This window comes from Siphateles boraxobius, unplaced genomic scaffold (assembly GCF_051911475.1).
Source record: "Siphateles boraxobius isolate OS27281-9 unplaced genomic scaffold, OSU_SipBor_1 183, whole genome shotgun sequence".
Lineage (NCBI taxonomy): Eukaryota > Metazoa > Chordata > Actinopteri > Cypriniformes > Leuciscidae > Siphateles > Siphateles boraxobius.
In genome coordinates, this window is record NW_027508792.1 from 274016 (window position 1) to 284275 (window position 10260).

The following is a 10260-nucleotide window of genomic DNA, read 5'->3' on the forward strand; positions in this document are numbered from 1 at the left end:
GCTGCATCGAAATGCTCTAAATATTCTAAGTTGTTTTCACAAAGTTTTCGTTTAACTTTAGTCATACTTGTCCAGGGAAATTATCCCCGACCCATAAATTCATTTATAAAACAGACAATATATTTTGCTTCAATGACTTAATATCAACAAATATCCAACATTATACATTATTGATTTCCAGAATCTTTGGTCAAAGTTGTCTTTACATTTTACTAATTTGTTATTATCATCAACAACCCTAATTACAGAACAAGTACATATCTAACATCCGGAAACCGGGCTGAATAAGCAAACCCTGTTGCTGTACCCCCAGCATATCTGGACCCTAGGTTGAAAACACAATGGTTTTCAAACTAAAACTAAACATAATTTCAATCATTATTTTACCATTAAAATATAGAATTGTTCCCCATTTTGCTTAATGAAACGTCTACGGTTACGTATGTAACCCTCGTTCCCTGAGTAGGGAACGGAGACGTTACGTCGGATGACGACGAATGGGGTTTCGCTTAGAAAGCCTATCAACTTCGAGTATTACAAAACGAGCCAATGGCAAGGAAATGCCATGGGTCTGCGGAATTTGCATGGCGTAACTCCGCCCCACCTCGTGGGTATAAAAGGAGGAAGCCGGCAGCAAGCAGATATGTTTCTTCGCTGAGGAGCCAAGACTGAGCTCAGGCGATCCCCGCGGTACAGCGCAAAGTGGCAGGCAGACGTAACGTCTCCGTTCCCTACTCAGGGAACGAGGGTTACATACGTAACCGTAGACGTTCCCTTTCGTTGTCACTCCGAGTTACGTCGGATGACGACGAATGGGGTTACCAGTCTAATCACGCCACCTTCTCAGCTGTCTTCCAGTGCCCTGCGTAAATCGAGATCCCTGTCAGCCTGGACCAAGGACTCCATTTATCACAGGAATACCAAGGTACACTGGGAAGCATATCCCAAGCTTAGGGGAAGTATGCAATTAATGCCAGCCCGGAGGGGGGGGACTTAGAGAATACACATATGACCCGAAGGAAGCATATGGAAAACACTGGGGTGTCCAGCCGCAGGTGGAATATTTCAACCCCAGGGGTGGCAAGGTGGCTTGCCAAGGGAAAGACACACGCTCAGAGAGGCTTACAGTGGAAATACACATGTGGGGGTCGCTCAGAGGAGGGACCATGCACACGGGAGGCACCTAGCCGACGCGCAGGCAATAGACACTGGTGCCGACGTCAGGAGTGCTGGAGGAGCTCAGGGCTTTCGGAGAAGCTCACCTGAGGAAAATATCGCACGTATCCAGTCCGTGGAGTGGAATGGCGAGCAAGCGAAGACACCTGAGCGGGTCCGGTACTAGCTGGTTGAAGCGAGTACACGAGAGGACACAGGCTCCACTCGGAGATTATAGAATCTGGCGAATGTGTTAGGTGTCGCCCAGCCTGCAGCTCTGCAGATGTCTGTTAGCGAGGCGCCATGCGCTAGAGCCCAAGAGGACGCCACACTCCGGGTGGAGTGGGCAGTCACACCAAGGGGGCACGGTCGACCTTGCTGCTGGTAAGCCAAAGCAATGGTGTCCACTATCCAGTGAGACAACCTTTGCTTGGAGAGAGCCTTTCCCTTCAGTTTCCCACCATAACAGACAAAGAGCTGGTCTGAGGTCCTGAAACACTGCGTTCTGTCTACATAGGCGCGGAGAGCGCGTACTGGACAGAGCAGTGCCAAGGCTGGGTCTGCCTCCTCCGAGGGCAGCGCTTGCAGGTTCACCACCTGGTCCCGGAAGGGAGTGGTAGGAACCTTGGGCACGTATCCAGGCCGGGGTCTCAGGATCACGTGAGAGGAAGCCGGCCCAAATTCCAGGCACGCTTCGTCAACGGAGAATGCGTGCAGGTCCCCAACCCTCTTGATGGAGGCCAGTGCAACCAGGAGCGCTGTCTTCATAGACAGGAACTTAAGCTCGACTGATTGCAGGGGCTCAAAGGGAGCACTCTTCAGGGCAGTTAGAACCACTGAGAGGTCCCAAGAGGGAACGAGAGGAGGACGAGGAGGATTTAGTCTCCTCGCTCCTCTCAGGAACCTGATGACCAGGTCGTGCTTCCCCACCGACTTACCTTCGATGAGGTCATGATGTGCGGCAATGGCGGCAACATAGACCTTCAGGGTGGAGGGAGACAGCCTTCGCTCCAGCCCCAGTTGAAGGAAGGAAAGCACAACACTGATCGAGCATCTCCGGGGGTCTTCTCGGTGAGAAGAGCACCAGTTGACGAAGAGGTTCCACTTCAACGCATAGACGTGTCTCGTGGACGACGCTCTAGCGGAAGTGATGGTAGCCACCACCGCTGGTGGTAGGGTACTCAAACCTGCCTCGTCCCATCCAGGAGCCACACGTGGAGGTTCCAAAGATCGGGACGAGGGTGCCATAGGGTGCCCCGTCCCTGAGAAAGAAGGTTCTTCCTCAGAGGGATCGGCCAGGGAGGTGCTGTCGCGAGGAGTACTAGTTCGGGGAACCAGGTCCGGCTGGGCCAGTAAGGGGCAACCAGAATGACAGCTCCTCGTCCTCCCTGACCTTGCGCAAAGTGTGCGCAAGAAGGCTCACTGGGGGAAACGCATACTTGCGGCCCTGCGGCCAGCTGTGCGCCAGAGCATCCGTGCCGAGCGTGCCCTCGGTCAGGGAATAGAACTGGGCGCAATGGGTCGAGTTGTGAGAGGCAAACAGATCTATCTGCGCGTCCCCGAACTGGTCCCAAATCAGCTGAACCGACTGGGGATGGAGTCGCCATTCTCCAGGTAGGGGCTGAAGCCGTGAGAGCTCGTCGGCTGCACAGTTCAGCGCTCCGGGAATGAAGATGGCTCGAAGCGACCTCAGATGCTTCTGACTCCATAGGAGGAGGTGGCGAGCGAGTTGTGACATACGGCGGGAGCGTAGACCACCTTGATGGTTGATGTACGCTACAGTGGCGGTATTGTCTGAACGGACTAGTACGTGTTGACCCCTGAGCAACGCCCGGAAGCGGTGCAGGGCAAGGCGTACTGCCAACAACTCGAGGCAATTGACATTCCACAGCCGCTGGGGTCCTGTCCAGGAGCCCGCAGCAGCATGTCCATTGCACATGGCGCCCCAGCCCGTGGTGGAGGCATCTGTTGAGACAACAACATGCCGGGAAGCTCGTGCCAGGGGGACACCGGCCCTGAGAAAACCGAGGTTCGCCCACGGGGTGAAGAACTGATGGCAGGTCGGAGTAACTGGTACTCGGAACGTGCCGTGTTGCCATGCCCACCTCGGGACTCGGTCGCGAAGCCAAAGCTGAAGCGGTCTCATATGAAGCAATCCGAGCGGCGTGACCGCGGCTGCAGATGCCATATGCCCCAGGAGCCTCTGAAAAAGTTTCAGTGGAACCATACTCTTGCCCTCGAATTGTCTTAGGCAAGTCAGCAGTGACTGCGCGCGCTCGCTCGTAAGCTGCGCGGACATGGCGACCGAGTCGATGTCCATACCGAGAAAAGAGATCCTCTGCACGGGGCAAAGTTTGCTCTTCTCCCAGTTGACCCGAAGGCCCAGACGGGCTAGGTGCCGAAGCACTAGGTCCCTGTGTTCGCAAACCTGATCTCGAGAGTGAGCTAGGATCAGCCAGTCGTCGATATAACTCAGGATGCGAACCCCTTGTTCTCGAAGCGGAACAAGGGCCGCCTCGACGACCTTCGTGAAGATGCGAGGAGACAGGGCTAGCCCGAAAGGGAGAACCGCGTACTGGTATGCCTGCCCCTCGAAAGCAAACCGGAGGAACGGTCTGTGTCGAGGAAGAATGGAGACATGAAAGTAGGCGTCCTTCAGGTCGATCGCTGCAAACCAACCCTGGGGCCGTATGCATTCGAAAACGCGTTTGGCGGTGAGCATCTTGAACGGCATCCTGTGAAGGGAGCGGTTCAGCACGCGCAAGTCCAGGATTGGCCGTAACCCACCGGTTTTCTTGGGGACAATGAAGTAGGGGCTGTAGAAGCCGGACCTCATCTCGGCTGGAGGGACAGTCTCGATTGCACCCTTCGCCAGCAGGGTGGCAATCTCTGCTCTCATGATAGGGGCATTGCCACCGACCAAAGTGGAGCGGACTCCCCTGAAGCGGGGAGGAGACCGTGCGAACTGAATCGCATAGCCGAGCCTGACGATACGCGCGATCCAGTGGGACAGACGGGGAAGCTCTAGCCAGGCTCCCAGGAACTCAACGGGATCATGCGAGCCACAGGCGTCCCCCCGGAGGGGCAGCGAAGCGGAGTAACTGGCCCAGATGTGGACGGCATAGCGGCCCGGAGAGGGGGCACAGTTAGCAACCGCGCCCTGGCAGAGGGGGCCAGGGGAGGACCAGGCTGGTCGTCCCGCGGGGGCCTGCTATGCCAGGGGTCTGGCGACAGAGGGGGACAGGGGCGAAGCGTTCCGTGGACGGCACGCCGTGTCAACCGCCTCTGGGACAGAGGGGGGCGAGGAGAGCCCGGCTTGTGGACGGCGCTCTGTGTCGCCCGAGAACTCTGTGAGCTCAGGGAAGAGGGGATTGTTTCTGACTTTAACCACATTAGGGTGCTGCCCACCCGTGGGTGAGCAGCGGGGAGTGGAGAACAAAAGATTCTCCCCCGGCCCTCCACCGGGGTAAGGAGTGGTCCTGCTACCACCTCCTGAGAAACAACCATCATCCCTGAGCAGCCCGTCTCAGGAGCGCCGCTTGGCCCGGCGTTTAGCGGGGGGCGGGGCAGGAGAGGGCTGTGGCGCCTTCGTACGGCTTCCTCCGCGACCGGCCCTGGGTGGAGGCTGCTGCGTGGTCCGGGCGGGAGGGGCGGGAGCCGCAGGAGGGCGCCCTCGGCGGGAAACAGGTCGAGGCGTCTGCCCGGCCGGCAAGGTGGAGGCAGCAGCGGGCCGGCGGGGCAGAATGTGTCTGATGGCCTCCGTCTGTTTCTGGGCAGTTGAAAACTGTTGAAGAAGTCTTCAACTGCACCGCCGAAGAGGCCGGCCTGGGACAAGGGGGCGTTAAGCAGACGGGTCCGCTCAGCGTCCCGCATGTCAGCCAGGTTCAGCCACAGATGTCGCTCCTGGACCACAGCTGTGGACATCACCAAACCCAGGGAGCGCGCGGTAACCTTCGTCGCCCGGAGAGCAAGGTCGGTCGCGGCACGCAGCTCATCAAAGAGCCCTGGGTTTGTCCTACCCTCGTGCATGTCTCTGAGCATCTGGGCCTGGTAGACCTGCAGAGTGGCCATAGCATGCAGTGAAGCAGCCGCCTGTCCCGCCGCTCTGTAAGACTTTGCCACCAGGGTCGACGAAAATCTACAGGCTTTGGATGGGTGCTTAGGCTCGCCCAGAGAAGAAGCACTCTGAGGACATAGTTGCATGGCAACAGAGCGTTCAACCAGGGGAAGCCCAGTGTACCCACGGGCAGCTGCCTCATCGAGGGGAGGAAAGGCGGATGAGACCAGCGAGCGGTCCCGAGAAGACAGGGGGGTCTTCCAGGACTTCGAGATCTCATCATGCACATCCGGGAAGAAAGGTATTGGGGTTTGCCGAGGACGAGGGTCGGCGGCCTTACCCAAAAACCAATCGTCCAGCCGCGAGCGCTCAGGACAGGGTGGAGGCCTCCACTCAAGTCCGATGCTCGCGGCTGCCCGGGAAAGCATGGCCATCATCTCCGGATCAGACTCGAGCACAGCCGTATGCACACCGGAAGGTGGCAGCTGTGACGAGCCCTCACTTCCAGAAGAGTCAAACCCGCCTAGTGATGCTGCAACAGACATGGCATCTTCCTCTGTAGCTTCAACTGAAGCACGCGGGCCACCAGAGGGTAGACCCGCGGGAATCAGCAGTTCACTAGCGGGCACCGTCATTGAAGAGGGGGGCTGGGGTCGCGGACACATAGTCGGCGCCTTGTTCCAGACCGTAACCCTCAGGTCACCCTGGCCACCAGCCGCAGGACGGGGGGTGGATGAGGGGACTCTCACTCTTGCGAGTTCACGGAGTCTCGACCGTAATGACGCGATGGTCATGTTCCCACAGAGAGAACATGAGTCATCCACGAGCGCTGCTCTAGCATGATCAATGCCCAAACATACTATGCAACGCTCGTGCCCATCAGAGTCCGATACCAATCTGCCGCAACCAGAAGTACACGGGCGAGACATCTTTAAAAAGACGTGCCACGTGTAAGCTCTTTTAGTGAGAGAAAACTCAAGTGTTGAAGCACCCGGGGAGAAACGCACCGACTGGCAGACCACTGCAACAGATCAGCAGGAAGCACGCTCTCGCCGTAGATCGCCGTCACACCAACACTCGAGGTACTCGTTTGTAAAGCTGACAATTCAGAGATGGCTTGTGGAGAGAAGAATACACTTGGCTCCGAAGCGAAAACATCTCTGCTTGCTGCCGGCTTCCTCCTTTTATACCCACGAGGTGGGGCGGAGTTACGCCATGCAAATTCCGCAGACCCATGGCATTTCCTTGCCATTGGCTCGTTTTGTAATACTCGAAGTTGATAGGCTTTCTAAGCGAAACCCCATTCGTCGTCATCCGACGTAACTCGGAGTGACAACGAAAGGGAACATTCCTTATCTTTATATCACATTAATCCCAGTTAATCATACTCAATGCATTATTTTTATTCTGAAACTCACTTTTCATACCATTTAAACTGTTAATTTGATTTCCATAAATTCTGTCAGACATTTTATTTCCATCACATATAGTTTTCTATTATATTTCTTCCATCTCTCCCTACATGCCAGTTCGTTCTGCATCTAACCAGTACATGCTTGTTTGCTTACAATCCCCACACACATATCTCACACACCAACCTTTTTGTTTTTCACTTCCCTCTTCCATCAAGTCTCTCACTTACAGTTCCCTCTACTTCACACAGACAGCCTTATTGCTGCTTGCTACTTCAATCCTTATCATGTAAATTTAAGTTCTCAAACATCTAAATTCATGCATCCATTTACTGGATGAAGAAGTAAAAACTTTATTTCTCCTGGCAGTTCGACTTTATCTGCCTATTCACACATGTTGAATGCAGCCATAACAACCTTTTTGTTTCTCACTGCCCTGTTCAACTGATTCCCGCACTACTTTTAATCTCGTAGCGCTCAATGTTCCCTCACCTTGGAAAATCATGATATTAGGTTAAACTTTTCAATACCCTGCATGCATTTTCTCCCCGTAATTCTTTCAGCATTTGATAGAAAACCGGTATATCAAATTTTGGCAAGCTTATTTTGAGATTTCCCCATACTGGCTGTTTTCTGTTTTCCGTGGATTTTGTTCAACGCTCGTCTAGTAATCTGTCAGACGTCTCCGACAGATCCGATTTTTAACCCAAAATCGGACAGGGGTCATTAATTATGGTTCACCCAAAATCAGTATTTCAGTTACCCTTAATTAACTTTTGGTGTGGCAAAATTTCTTGACCTGTTCGTAGGTCTCAATTTCCCACTTTTGGTGTGGCAAAACCCTGTTGACCTGTTTAAAGGTCTCAATTTCCCACTTTTGCGAGAGCTCAATCCTCGGTCAAAACTTCTTGACTCAGCCTCAGTTTAGAAAATCTCTTGACCTGTTTAAGGGTCTCAATTTCTTGGTCGAGGACCTCTTGCCTCAGTCTATGCCTTAAATCTCTTGATCTCGCACCATAGAAAACAGTCTCAGCCAGTATAGTTTGCTCACTCTTATACCAAAAGAAAAATATTTTAGCCCAAAAGAAAATATTTTTAGCCGTCTCTTACCAGAGATGTTTTGGGTTGCCACGGGTTCGCTTTCATTCAATTCCAGTGGAGTTTGGCCCCTCTCTCTAAAGCTTACGAGGTAGAGCTGGAACTGCTCAGTCCAGGATGATCAATCACCGTCCGTGCCTTGCCTAAGCACCCATCCAAAGCCTGTAGATTTTCGTCTACCCTTGTGGCAAAGTCTTACAGAGCGGCGGGACAGGCGGCTGCTTCACTGCATGCTATGGCCACTCTGCAGGTCTACCAGGCCCAGATGCTCAGAGACATGCACGAGGGTAGGACAAACCCAGGGCTCTTCGATGAGCTGCGCGCTGCGACCGACCTTGCTCTCCGGGCGACGAAGGTTACCACGCGCTCCCTGGGTTTGGTGATGTCCATAGCTGTGGTCCAGGAGAGACATCTGTGGCTGAACCTGGCTGACATGCGGGACACCGAGCGGACCCGTCTGCTCAACGCCCCCATGTCCCAGGCCGGCCTCTTCGGCGGTGCAGTTGAGGATTTCGCCCAACAGTTCTCGACTGCCTAGAAACAGACCGAGGCCATCAAACATATTCTGCCCCGCTGGCCTGCTGCTGCCTCCACCCGCCTGGCCGGGCAGATGCCTCAGCCTGTTTCCCGCTGAGGTCTACGCTCCCGCCGTATGTCACAACTCGCTGGTTCCCCGAACTTGTACTCCTCGCGACAGCACCTCCTTGGCCCATTCCCCTGAGGAAGGACCTCCTTTCTCAAGGACGGGGCACCCTGTGGCACCCTCGTCCCGATCTCTGGAGCCTCAACGTGTGGCTCCTGGACGGCTCGAGGCAGGTTTGAGTACCCTACCACCAGCGGTGGTGGCTACCATCACTTCCGCTAGAGCGTTGTCCACGAGACACGTCTTTGCGTTGAAGTGGAACCTCTTCCTCAACTGGTGCTCTTCTCACCGAGAAGACCCCCGGAGATGCTCGATCAGCGTTGTGCTTTCCTTCCTTCAACAGGGGTCGGAGTGAAGGCTGTCTCCCTCCACCCTGAAGGTCTATGTTGCCGCTATTTCCGCACACCATGACCTCATCGAAGGTAAGTCGGTGGGGTCGCACGACCTGTTCATCAGGTTCCTGAGAGGAGCGAGGAGACTAAATCCTCCTCGCCCTCCTCTCGTTCCCTATTGGGACCTCTCAGTGGTTCTAACTGCCCTGAAGAGTGCTCCCTTTGAGCCCCTGCAATCAGTCGAGCTTAAATTCCTGTCAATGAAGACAGCGGTCCCGGTTGCACTGGCCTCCATCAAGAGGGTAGGGGACCTGCACGCATTCTCCGTTGACGAAGCGTGCCTGAAATTCGGGCCGGGTTACTCTCACGTGATCCTGAGACCCCGGCCTGGATACGTCCCCAAGGTTCCCACCACTCCCTTCCGGGACCAGGTGGTGAACCTGCAAGCGCTGCCCCCGGAGGAGGCAGACCCAGCCTTGGCACTGCTCTGTCCAGTACGCGCTCTCCGCGCCTATGTAGACAGAACGCAGTGTTTCAGGACCTCAGACCAGCTCTTTGTCTGTTATGGTGGGAAGCTGAAGGGAAAGGCTCTCTCCAAGCAAAGGTTGTCTCACTGGATAGTGGACGCCATTGCTTTGGCATACCAGTAGCAGGGTCGACCGTGCCCCCTTGGTGTGACTGCCCACTCCACCCGGAGCGTGGCGTCCTCTTGGGCTCTAGCGCATGGCGCCTCGCTAACAGACATCTGCAGAGCTGCAGGCTCGGCGACACAACACATTCGCCAGATTCTATAATCTCCGAGTGGAGCCTGTGTCCTCTCGTGTACTCGCTTCAACCAGCTAGTACCGGACCCGCTCAGGTGTCTTCGCATGCTCGCCATTCCACTCCACGGACTGGATACGTGCGATATTCTCCTCAGGTGAGCTTCCCCGAAAGCCCTGAGTTCCTCCAGCACTCCTGACGTTGGCGCCAGAGTCTATTGCCTGCGCGTCGGCTAGGAGCCTCCGGTGTGCATGGTCCCTCCCCTGAGCGACCCCCACATGTGTATTTCCACTGTAAGCCTCTCTGAGCGTGTGTCTTTCCCTTGGCAAGCCACCTTGCCACCCCTGGGGTTGAAATATTCCACCTGCGGCTGGACACCCCAGTGTCTCCATATGTTCCTTCGGGTAATATGTGTATTCTCTAAGCCGTATTCTCTACGAAGATGTAAACATGATTTGTTTACCTTTTTTCAAGCCTCTGTGAATCCTGATCCATCGTAGAAGTCAATTTCTTATTAACACCCACTAAGCGACAAATGCAAGAGAAAAAAATCACTTTGGCGAGCCCCAGGGCCCGAGCGTGACTGAATGAACCAGACTAAATGGCTAAGACCATTGAGATATACCTATAGTCTTTGGGTAAACTGTAAACTACAAATGGGTAATTACAAGCTTTTCAATCCACACAGCACCACCCTATCAAAATTTACCATGCACTAACACTGTAGAAATGTTGCATTATGGTATTTTATTAATCTTACAATTAGCTTTTAATGAAACATTAGGTAATATGAAGGCAATA

At 54.4% G+C, this 10260-nt stretch overlaps 1 protein-coding gene across 1 annotated transcript in view; it reads right to left on the minus strand.

Moving 5' to 3' along the window:
• LOC143741266 (GDP-L-fucose synthase-like) overlaps window positions 1-9955 on the minus strand; it is a 44476-nt gene extending 34521 nt beyond the window's left edge. The window contains exon 1 of the mRNA XM_077233687.1: window positions 9923-9955. The gene's annotated coding sequence lies outside the window, so the exon portion shown is untranslated. The remainder of the gene's footprint in view (window positions 1-9922) is intronic.
• Between the last annotated feature and the right edge of the window lie 305 nt (window positions 9956-10260).